Raw genomic sequence first — 12089 nt, 5'->3', positions numbered from 1 at the left:
AACAACAAATAGAGAATGAATACTTTTATCATTCTATTTAACATACCCTCATGTGCAGTTTGTCCTAGATTGCTCAAATGCTCGTGAGATGACAGCGTATTCCAATCCAGAAGTAAATATCAAAGACAATGAGTTAGAATACATGACAATGATCATATAAATAGTTATGCCCTGAGTCAAATCAAGGCATGTGGACAGATAGGTTTATTCAAATAATATTCTAAAAGGGCCATGATGGATTGTCGTATTCAATTATGGAAGCTACAGCTAAGTAGGTTAGTTTCCATGATCTTATTCCATTTTGCAATTTATACACACACATTCCTAGGGTAACAAACTGGGTGTGGTTAGGAGAGCAATAGTAGGTACAATCTCTCCTCATTCACCTTTTCCCAGTATTGGGAGCAACATCACCATTCACTCTGCCTTTGATTATTTGGGTGCTTATAATTAGTTCATCTTGGGTGCCCTTTTGGATTTGAGAGCTGTAGTAAACTTTCTCTAAAAAAATAGCATCAAACTGAGACGCTGAATATAGGTTAAGCTTATTTGGCAAGAGTTTGGACTTTAATGGTGTTTGGATTGATTTTCTTTTCTCTTTTTTAAAAATTAATTAATTAATTTATTTATTTTTGACTGCACTGGGTCTTCGTTGCCACATGCCGGCTTTCTCTAATTGCAGCGAGCAGGGGCTACTCTTTGTTGTGGTGCGTTCTCATTGAGGTGGCTTCTCCTGTTGCATAGCACGGGCTGTAGGCACACAGGCTTCAGTAGTTGTGACATGCAGGCTTCAGTAGTTGTGGCTTGTGGGCTCTAGAGCGCAGGCTCAGTAGTTGTGGCACACAGGCTTAGTTGCTCCGTGTCATGTGGGATCTTCCCAGACCAGGGCTCAAACCCTTGTCCCCTGCATTGGCAGGTGGATTCTTAACCACTGCGCCACCAGGGAATTCCCTGGATTGATTTTCTGAAATAAGATTGTTAACTTCAGTTTCATATCTTCAAAAGAAAAATGTATTTCAAATATTTTATTTTATTTTATTTTATTATTATTTTTTGCAGTACGTGGGCCTCTCAACGTTGTGGCCTCTCCCGTTGCGGAGCACAGGCTCCGGATGCGCAGGCTCAGCGGCCATGGCTCACAGGCCCAGCCGCTCCGTGGCATGTGGGATCTTCCCGGACTGGGGCATGAACCCGTGTCCCCTGCATTGGCAGGCGGACTCTCAACCACTGCGCCACCAGGGAAGCCCTCTAATTTTATTTTTTTATGATCATCATCATTTTCATTTTGAATGTTGTTATTGCTGTCATATAACAAATGTAGCTCACTGTAGAAAGTTCAGGAATCCAGGAAAATAGAAATCAGAAATCCCCTTTTTTCAGCACTAGAAGTAGACATCACTTTAAAATTTTGATTATAACCTTTCAGCCTTTTTATACAAGCATATACTTACAAAATTGAAATTTATCATATAGTGCAGTTTTGGCATCTTATTTTTTTTCATTACTATTATACTGTGATTATTGCACTACAGCATTAAATGTTCTTCAAAATTATTTAAATGATTGCATGATTTTCCTTAAATTCATGCTTTATCATTGAACCATTCATTCACCTATCTATTAATGATCATTTTCAAGTTATCACTATAATTGTCAGCACTGAACAAACATGTAAAATCATTGCCTGAATTTCTTCTACCTGAGAAGTTCTTGAATCAAAATGTATGAACATTACAGGATCCTCACACAATTTGTGCCAAATTAATTTTCAAAGAAATTTTATACTAATTTACACAGCTTGAAACAAAATAATATATTGCTTACTACATCACCCCTTTTTAGCACTGAATATTTTATTTTTGAATATTTCAAATTTGATGAAGAAATTGAATTTCGATGTTATTTTTTAATTGTCTTACTAGCAAAATAGAACTCTCTAATTTAAAATGAAAAATCCTGGGGACTTCCCTGGTGGCTCAGTGGTTGAGAGTCCGCCTGCCGATGCAGGGGACACGGGTTCGTACCCCGGTCCAGGAAGATCCCACATGCCGCGGAGCGGCTGGGCCCGTGAGCCATGGCCGCTGAGCCTGCGCGTCCGGAGCCTGTGCTCCGCAACGGGAGAGGCCACAACAGTGAGAGGCCCGCGTACCGCAAAAAAAAAAAAAAAAAATGTCCTGGGATACGAAACCTGAGTCTGAATATAATTTTAATTTAACCAATATAACAATACTCCCCCTAAAAAAGCTTAGACTGATAATTGAAAAGTAACTTTAGGGCATCATGAATAAACCACTCCTAAGAGTAAAAAGTAAGCCTGTGGAAAATAAAGTAGATTATGGGATATCTCTGTTAATAGCTCAGATTCTCCCTGATAGGCAGAACACCAGATAATCTTGGTTAGCTGACAAAACTTTTGCCTTTACCTGGCTTGCTGCCTTGCACATATTTGTGCACTAACCAAAGCCAGGTTTAAGGTTTGGGGTATCGAACAGTTTGACACAGCTGTTCCAGAAATATGGTTAAGTTAAGAGCAGAAACATTCTTTTACAAAGGTAAAAACAGAATGAAATACAAAAAGCATATTCTTGTAATTGGCTATCCTATGGGAAAGGGAAGTTTGGTAGGCTGAATAGTGTCTCCTAAAGATATCCAGGTTCTAATCTCTGGAACCTGTGAATGGTAGCTTCTAATGTAAAAGAGACTTTGCAACTGTGATTTAATTAAGGATTTTAAGATGAGGAGAGATTATCCTGGATTATCTAAATGCAATCACAAGTGTCCTTATAAGAGAGAGGCGAAGGAAAATGTGACACAGTAGAGAAGAAGATCGTGTGACAGAAACTAAGGGAAGTAGAGCAGAGAGAAATACACTATAATGCTGGCTATGAAGATGGAGGAAGGGGCCATGAGCCAAGGAATGCAGAGAATGCAGTCTAGGGAAGGAGAGAAAAAGACGGCAGAGTAGAAGACCCTGAGCTCACCTCCCCACATGAACACACTAGAACTACACCTACAGGTAGAACTACTATAGAAAAACTCTCTCTGAGAACAGCTTGAATACTAGCAAAACAGCTCTTCTACAACCAAGGGTGTAAAGAAAAATACCACACCAAGATGGGTAGGAGGGGAAGAGAAATGATCTAGTCAGGACCCACACCCCCAGTGGGAGATCTAAAGAGGAAGAGGATATCACAAACCCGGCGGTCCTTCCTAAGACGCCAGGGGTTCAAGCCCCACCTTGGGCACCCCAGCCCTGGAGTCTGGCACTGGGAAGATGAACCTGTTAACAGGTTTTGAAAACTAACGGGGTTTATGACCAGGAGAACCAGAAGGCTGTAGGAAAAGGAGACTCCACTTTTAAAGGGCACATGCACAAACTTACTTGCTCCAGTCCCAGGCCCGCTTTAAGTCAGTCACTCTGCCTCTGTAGAGGCAGCAGATTGAAAAGTGCCTGGTGCTCTATCTAGCCTGCCAAGGCTGCTACAGCAGGCCGTCCAGCCTTCACTAGGGTGATATCCTAAAGTAATCTATGCTGTGTGTAATATATATTTTAATAACATGTTAAGTATTTAATAATATATGTCTTTAATAATACTCATTAACTAATATCATATCTCTAACTTACTTGGCTACTCTTAGCTCCTTCTCTGTGTTCTTCTGATATTTTCCAATGTTGCTCTTGTAGTTTTTTTAATCTTCCCACAAATTCTATCGTCTTTATATTTATTAATTCATGGTGGGTGATAGAGTCTTTTTGATAAGTTACAGATAAAAGTAAATGTCTCTCTCTTTCATACACACACACACACTTGTGTGAATTCCTGTATTATTTAACCAAGAATATAATATTTTATCCACACAAGGTGGTTACTCAGGACAAGAAATATAATTTTGGAAGTCGCTTGTATGTGAATTTGGAGCTATAAGACTGAATGAAATCACCTAGGAAGGAGGTATAAAAGACAACAAGAAGGTGTCTAATGAGTGCTGGGTCACAGCAGTATGTGGTTATTGTGCAGAAGAAGAGTCAGCAAAGAAGACTGAGCAGTTGTGAGCCCTGAGATAGGAGAGCTAGTAAGTATGGTGTTACAGAAGCCAAGAAATGAGTGCTATGAGATGTGCTTAGTCACTGTCTTGAATTTTGCTGAGAGTTCAAGTAATATAAACATATTTGGCCACCTGGAAGCACTACTAATTGTGGCAGAAACTGCTTTGTTATTTCCTTCCAGACACAAAAGTACACTTCATTTCCCAGCTTCCCTTTCAGTTATATATGGCCATGTAAATAAGTTCTGTCCAATGGAACTCTCCCACATATGATTCTACTTCCCCATCTTCCAAATCAGTGAAGAGAGCTCTAAGGACCTATAGTAGGTTCCTGGGTCCTCAGGCGCCTCTGGAGGAGAGAGATTCAGGACTTCTGGGCAGTAATACCTGCTCTGAGTTGTGGCGTAAGCAAGCATCTTCCATTGTGTTAAACTGCTAGGATGTTGGGTCTGTTGTGTATCGCAGAACCTATATTAACTATACAATAATCTTTACAGTAGTAAACTGGTAGGCGTGGTGGATTCTGAAGTCAGATTAGAGAGAGAGGTGTAGAGCATCCAAAGGCAATTTTGGACTCAGTTCTGATTGTTTACCAGGTGTCTGTGGCAACTTACAGTTAGCCATTTGGAATGCTTTAATTTTTCCATTGCTTGAGATAATGCATCTCTGTGAGTGGTCTAAGCAGATGTCAGCTAGACTAAATCTGCCTAGTTGCTTTCTCGTATCTTCTCTTCCTCTTGACTAGTTTAAATGGTAAATCTTAAAAGTTAAAATGTTACTGTGTCTGTCCCCTGAGATATTGGCTCCCTAGTCTCAGAATAAAGTCCAAATTTTTGGTGCAATATGAAGTTCTTAAAAATATGAGACTGATATACACACCTAATATTTATCTCTCCTATGGTAAAAGCAAAGTACAAGAACTTAACCCATTTGACATTAAATCCTTTCTATAGACTCCATGCAGTTTTCCAGTACCTCCTAAAAAATAAACTTTAAAACATTGTGGTTTAGAGTTAATTATTGGGACCTCACTACCACTGTTACCAACACCTTTCTCTAAGGTTTCTGTCATCACCCCAAACTTGTGACAACAGTTGGGTTGTTTCTACCTTTGACTATAATGAATAGTGTTGTTCTATAAATATTTGTATACAAGGTTTCAAAAAAAAAAAAAAGTCAAACAGTTGGCCAGATAGTATAATAGCAAGCAATCTGCTTGGCAGTAAGTGCTCTAGCAAAGATCATCTCCCCAGATGGCCTGCTAGTCTACCAGGAGCAAAAGGCTCCCTGACGCCAGCCAGCATTTACAAACAAACTCCATTCAGGACGACATCAAGAGAGTTTCTGCTGTCTCTTCTTCTACTTTGAAGAACATCGTTAAACTCCCTCTTTTGTTTTCCAAGTTTCAAAATATTCCAAGCCTCACAAGAAGGGATGGGAGAGGAGGAGAAAAAAGTTTCTCAAGACATTTTCATGCCATAGAACCCAAAAGAAAGAGATAAAACCTACTGTATTTCATTCATTCTAAGATGCCTGTCTTTCACATTTTAACGTAACTGAAACTGAGATGCCTCCTAATATATTCAATATAGTTAGAAAGCATTACGTCATAATTCACTTGGCACCAATTTATCTTTTTTACTTTTACTTAAAATAATGGTCTTACAACGAATTAACAGTTTGTTGTTTTCTTTCTTAGTCGTACTTAAAATAATGGTTTGTCTTACAATTGACAATGTCTTTGATTTGATGAAATATAGTCATCACTGCATATTTTCCGGATCCACAACCTGTCATTTAAATTTGCATATTGAACAAAATTTGCTGAGCTATTTTTTAATTTTTCTAATTTGTACAAGCCACATTTTTGACATTGTGTGTTGTTTCAACATGGAACAGACTTCTACATATTTGAAGTTCTAGTGTCTTTCCTACGATAGTGCAACCACTCCTGCAATTATTAAAATAGTATCTTTAGTATGGAGGGTGGCATTTTGGCTTCCAAATCTGTCATATTTATTCAAAAAATATCTCACTCAAGTCCTCAACCAGATCATTTAATTCTTTTCTCCAAAAAGAAACAGGTTGCCTGTTGTTTCCCAGAAAACTTATTTTGGTGTTTGACAATGTGATGATGTGACAAAAAGGGATACCAGTCTTCTCAATGAGGTTGAAACATTTGAAATTACTCACACAGATTTAAAACCAAAATTTCAGGGACTTTCCCAGTGGTCCAATGGTAAAGAATCTGCCTTCCAATGTAGAGGATGCAGGTTCGATCCCTGGTCGGAGAGCTAAGATCCCACATGCTGTGGGGCAACTAAGCCCTCGCGCCACAGCTACTGCGCTCAGGCGCCTCAACTAGAGAGCCCGAGTGCCACAAACTACAGAGCCCATGTGCTCTGGAGCCGCACCACAACTAGAGAGAGAAAACCTGCATGCCACAAGTGAAGAGAAGCCCACGTGCCTCAGTGAAGATCCCACGTGCCACAAATAAGACCCAACGCAGCCTAAATAAATAAATAAAACCAATATTTCAAACTTTATGGTAAAGCAGGGTGGGATATTCCCCTTTTTCTACATTCTAACTGAATGCCATTATGACTACTGGGTCCATATGTGGTTTGACTAAGTGTGGGGAAAGATGTTTTATCCCAGACCAACTCTTTCATGCTTCAGCACTAAGAACTAAGATGAAGATGAATCATACCAACCTGTATTGAGGGTACATTCACAGTTCAGTTATAATAAATGGTGGGATAAATACTTTTTGGACACCTGTATCATCTCTATTTTGAACATGAGATGATAAATCATTTCATTGAAAGATGAATTAGATTTTCCAAAGTTATACAACAAACCAGGGACAAAACAGTCACCCATCATTTTTTTTACTTCCTCCCAGCTCATCAATCAAACTTACAAATCAGGGTCTCCTTTAGATCTAAGGTAGAACTCATATGATCACCTACAATGCTCACTATTAACTCTAATCTTTTAGGAAGATCAAACAAAATGGTTACAGAGGAACAAAAGTGAAAATTCAAATATATCAAGAAATCTCAGATGAGATGACATTTAACTAGTGTTTCCGACTTAAAAGATGAAAATGACACCATGGGAGGATGCTTTAAAATACTTATTGGAGAGAGGAAGTATTAACCCAAATTATTCAAATTTAGTAAAAGTGGACCCATTTTGACTCAGTTTCAGCCTATGTCTTGGCTGGAGAAAAAACACCTACATGTTTTATGTTAGTTATGGTTTCCTTAAAATGTTTCAGAATTTTGGCAGATTTATCTTTTTAAAAGTCCACGAGTTTGCAAAATTTAGTAAAACCAGTAACTGGGAGGGGTAAAGAGAGTAGAGACAGGAAAAACAGGAGAGAGGGTAGAAGAACTGAAACACATGTCTGAGCTGTAAGCTTTAGAGGCTAGCAGATATCATAACGAGGACAGGACACCAAAAAAGGACACTGCTTTGTACCAAAAGTTTGCGAGTTTAGTTCCAGATTAAAGAATCTAAATGTGTATTGACCTGAAAATTGAAGTTTGCATGAGAGGGACAATGTACCACTGACTGAAAGGCAAACATAATCTTTCTTTTTCTGAAATATTTGGAATGATTCTTAAAGAACTTCATCACTCTGTAATGAAACAACTATTTTCATGCTGCTTAGTGAATTATTTCTCACTGCTGCTTAGTCAAACACATTTCCGCCTTTCAATAGACAAGATGGAAGTGAACATATTTAAGGCATGTGCTAGAGCAGGGTTTTCAACCTTGACACTGCGGACACTTTGGGCCAGATAACCCTTTGTTGTAGGGGGCTGTCCTGTGCCACGTAGACGTTTAGCACCATCTCTGGTTTCTACCCACTAGACACCAGCAGCAGCCTGCTACGACTGTGACAACCAAAATGTCTCCACACACTGCCTGCTGGGGTGGGAGAAAATCACCCGCCCCTGGATGAGATGCACTAGATGGATGAGACTTGCAAAAGGGAAAGAAAAGAGGAAAGGGGTCTACATTAGTTTCTTAGGGCTACTGTAACAAAGTGCTTCAAAGGTGGATGGCTTAAAACAACAGAAATGTATTGTCTCAATTCAGGAGGCCAGAAGTCTGAAATTAAGATGCTGTTCGGGTCATGCTCTTTCTGAAGGCTCTAGGGGAGAAGCTGTTCCATGCGGTTTCTTAGCTTCTGGTGTTGCTGGCAGTCCTTGGCACTCCTTGGCTTGACACACCACCCATTCTCTGCCTGCATTGTCACAGTATTGCCCCTGTGTCTGTCTCTCTCTCTCTCATCCTCTTCTTATAAGGGTAACAGTCATATTGGATTAGAATCCACTCTAATTGAATATGACCTCATCTTAACTTGATTGTGTCTGCAAAGATTCTATTTCCACACATTGGCAGGTACTGGGGGTTAAGACTTCAACATCTTTTGAGGGGACACATTTCAACTTACAGCAGGGTCCAAAGGGGAAAGGTTTGTTCTCAAATGGTTCCAAGACAAATAATCACTGGGGAGCCTTCAAAAGCATTAGTCAGAGACCCAGGCCCATTGAGGAATGGGTAATAAATAAAGAAGGCAATGCTGAAGCCTCATCTCATTGTGGGATCTCTTGGGGTTGAAAGCTACAACTCAAATCTGAAATAAAGAACTCTTCTGTACTTGGTGACTTTCATGTATGTGCGATGGCAGATCACACATCTGGGGATGGCAGATTGAGGATACATAGGTACTAACAGATGAACATTTAAGTTAAGATAATTTGAATAGACGTTTTAAAAAAGGCTATCCCAAAGGGTGTGGGAAGAGTATACGGAAACCAAAAGGATGGTATGGTCGTCTGGAACTAGTAAGTAAATAGGGCTTTGTTACCATCACCTGTAGACCTGATGGGGGAAGTGGTTATTGGAACAGAGAGAGAGAAAGGGAGAGGGAGAGAAGTAGAGGAAGAGGGGGAGAGAGAAACACTGTTTCTCTTTCAGAGAGAAACACTGTTGAATTGGAAGCCTGACAGGAGACTCTGGTCAGGGGATACAGGCATCCCATCCATACCCTGCATGGAGGCAGCCTGAGCTAATCAGTATCCTGATCTCTTCCCTCCCTCCTTCCTGCCAGTGCTATCCAATTGGTCAAACCCGACCAAAAGCCAGAGAGCAATCTGTTGATAACAGTGTGTATAGATCAAGCCTCTGCCACTAGCTCTACCTCCCACCCCCATCAGGCCAGTGCATAAGCAAGTTTAAGAAGGATGAAGAGTGGATCTGAAAGTCCAAATGAAATATATCTAGCATACATAAGAAATTTTTAAAAATATTTTTTATCCTCTACATTATTTTGTCTATTAAAAAGTAAAATTCAATTTTTATAAATCTGCCATATTTTGACCATTTTATTTGAAGGGGATCTCCTGCTTAATTTACTTATTAATCTCTGAATAAAAATGACCCCAAAATTCCACAGTGCATCAGACCGGTAGTCAGTACCTAACAATGTCTGTCTCTGATTTTGGAAACAGGGGATGTTTTGTAAAAAAACATTGTGGCATTTCACGATGGTACTGCAATATTTGGGGGCTGCATCCCAAATAAAGACAAGAGTCAGGAGTCAGGAGACCTTGGTTCTAGCCCTAGCCCTACAGATAACTTGAGGAGTGATGTTCACATGATGTTCATGTGCCGCTTAATTTGTTTTCAACGGTAAAATTAAGGAGTTAGGCATCTCTTATAGACAGACAATTTTTATAGACTTTAACTTCCCTTATTTTGGGTTTATTATTCATGATCATATCACACTCATTAATACATTTCCCTTGATTATATATTTTCTAAAAAAAACCTTATCAATTTTTGAGACTGTAAAGAATTAGAAATGTAGCCCTGTGCCCAATTATTTTCCCAAATAATTTGGATGATTCAAGACAAGGAGACAAATATATTTGAAAATCTCAACTGTTTAAGTGGCTTAAGCTTTTTCTGACTTTATAATCTTGCCACATGCTATTTTCTTTCCTGGAAAGCTTCCTAGCCTGCCTTACTCCTACTATTCCCTCAGGTCACAGCTCAGCTGTCAATCAGAGAAGACTTCCTTGTCCCTTCTCAACCCTTTCCCACCTTTTTGCTAGGATCCCTTCAGTTGTGTTCATTCTTAGAATCTATTTCTTTCCATTTATTGCTTTATTGTAGTTTGTAGTTACATAGTTAATTGTGATCTTTGTTTGTTTACCTTTTTTAAACTTTGACTGTAAATGGGTGTTAGAGATCATATCTGGATTTATTTTAAATCTGTCTCCCAGAGCTTATCACAGTGCCTTGCCCAAGGTAATTATCATTTTTTCCAAAGGTTGAATGCATAAATTGATCTATGCTATCACTGGACTTGTAATTACTATAGCTGGAGGTGGAATTTGGGCTTGTGAATCTTTGTATAACTTAATATAGCATGTTATATTTATTGTCCAGGGGTTCATCAAAGGAACAGATATTAGACACTGGATGGCCAAAGAGCCGAAGGTGGCCAACTTCCCTTGCTTAAGGCATGAAGTATCGTCATAGATGTGCCCAGGAGATAAAATGTGTAAAAAACATTTATAGAAAAGGCATGTTAAAAATAATTTTAAAAATGGAAATAAAATGATGATACAATAATAAGATAAATAAGACCACTCTAAAAAGTTTATCATTCTAAACCAGGTTTGCTCAACCTCCACATTATTGGCATTACTTTGGACAGGATAATTCTTTGTTGTGGTAGAATGCCCTGTGCATTGTAGGACATTTAGCGGCATCCTTGACTTCTACCCAGTCAATTCCAGTAATGCCCTGCAGTTGTTACAACCAGAACTGTCTCCAGACATTGCCAAATGTCCCTTGGGAATCAAAACTGCCTCAGTTGAGAACCACTGTGCCTCAGAATTAATAAACAGGGCTTCCCTGGTGGTGCAGTGGTTGAGAGTCCGCCTGCCGATGCAGGGGACACGGGTTCGTGCCCCGGTCCGGGAAGATCCCACATGCCGCGGAGCAGCTGGGCCCGTGAGCCATGGCCGCTGAGCCTGCGCGTCCGGAGCCTGTGCTCAGCGACGGGAGAGGCCACGGCAGTGAGAGACCCGGGTACCGCAAAAAAAAAAAAACAAAAAACCCCAAAACAGAATTAATAAACAAAAAAACAAACAAAACAAAACCAAAAAGCAATTACCCTTACACTACACATTATTTCATTGTCCCAAGAACCTTAAAATTCTCATAAAGCAGATAGTGTCATCTCCATTTCATATATAAAGAAAAAGAAAGAGAACAATTTAAGTGGTAACTTTAATGCCATGTAGTAAGAAGCAGAGTGAGAAAATGAATCTAGGTCTTTTAATTCCAAAGCTTGTGCTGTTTCCACAAATCTATTTTGCTACCTTAGTAAAAACATCCACTGGAAGGGTTCCGGAGTAGAAATGAGCGCCAGCCTCTGGAGACAGCGAAGGGCCCAGGAGGTGAGTGGGCTGCAGCTACGCCACACACTATCACCCCCAGGGCTAAGTGTCACCACTAGGGAGTCCAGCGGATTCTCGGTAGCCATCATCTGAGCCCTCCTAATAACACATTCCCAAGCCTGAGAAGAGAATTTCCAGATCTTCCCTGATCCCTTCTTTTATGGGAGACACCTAGAAGAAAGCAATTCTATTTAATTTTTCAATAAACATTTGTATTCACACTTATTTTTATTTTTATTTTTTTGCGGTACGTGGGCCTCTCACTGTAGTGGCCTCTCCCGTTGCGGAGCACAGGCTCCGGACGCGCAGGCTCATGGGCCCAGCCTCTCCGCAGCATGTGGGATCTTCCCGGACCGGGGCACGAACCCGTGTCCCCTGCATAGGCAGGCAGACTCTCAACCACTGCGCCACCAGGGAAGCCCCACACTTTTTTTTTTTAACATCTTTATTGGAGTATAATTGCTTTACATTGTTGTGTTAGTTTCTGCTGTACAACAAAGTGAATCAGCTATACTTACACATATATCCCCATATCCCCTCCCTCTTGCTTCT

General features: G+C 40.0%; 1 protein-coding gene across 4 annotated transcripts in view; it reads left to right on the top strand.

The window, feature by feature from the left end:
* AIMP1 (aminoacyl tRNA synthetase complex interacting multifunctional protein 1) overlaps positions 1-12089 on the top strand; it is a 129131-nt gene extending 117042 nt beyond the window's left edge. For all 4 annotated transcript variants that reach the window (XM_089911603.1, XM_089911602.1, XM_089911600.1 and 1 more), the window contains one exon: positions 1-12089. This exon is cut by the window's left edge. The gene's annotated coding sequence lies outside the window, so the exon portion shown is untranslated.

Source organism: Delphinapterus leucas, chromosome 5 (genome assembly GCF_059928025.1).
Source record: "Delphinapterus leucas isolate spDelLeu-1000000601 "Yukka" chromosome 5, BTC_Dleu_Yukka2, whole genome shotgun sequence".
Taxonomy (NCBI): domain Eukaryota; kingdom Metazoa; phylum Chordata; class Mammalia; order Artiodactyla; family Monodontidae; genus Delphinapterus; species Delphinapterus leucas.
The sequence above is the reverse complement of the archived record's forward strand: the minus strand, read 5'-3'. Positions and strand labels throughout refer to the sequence as shown.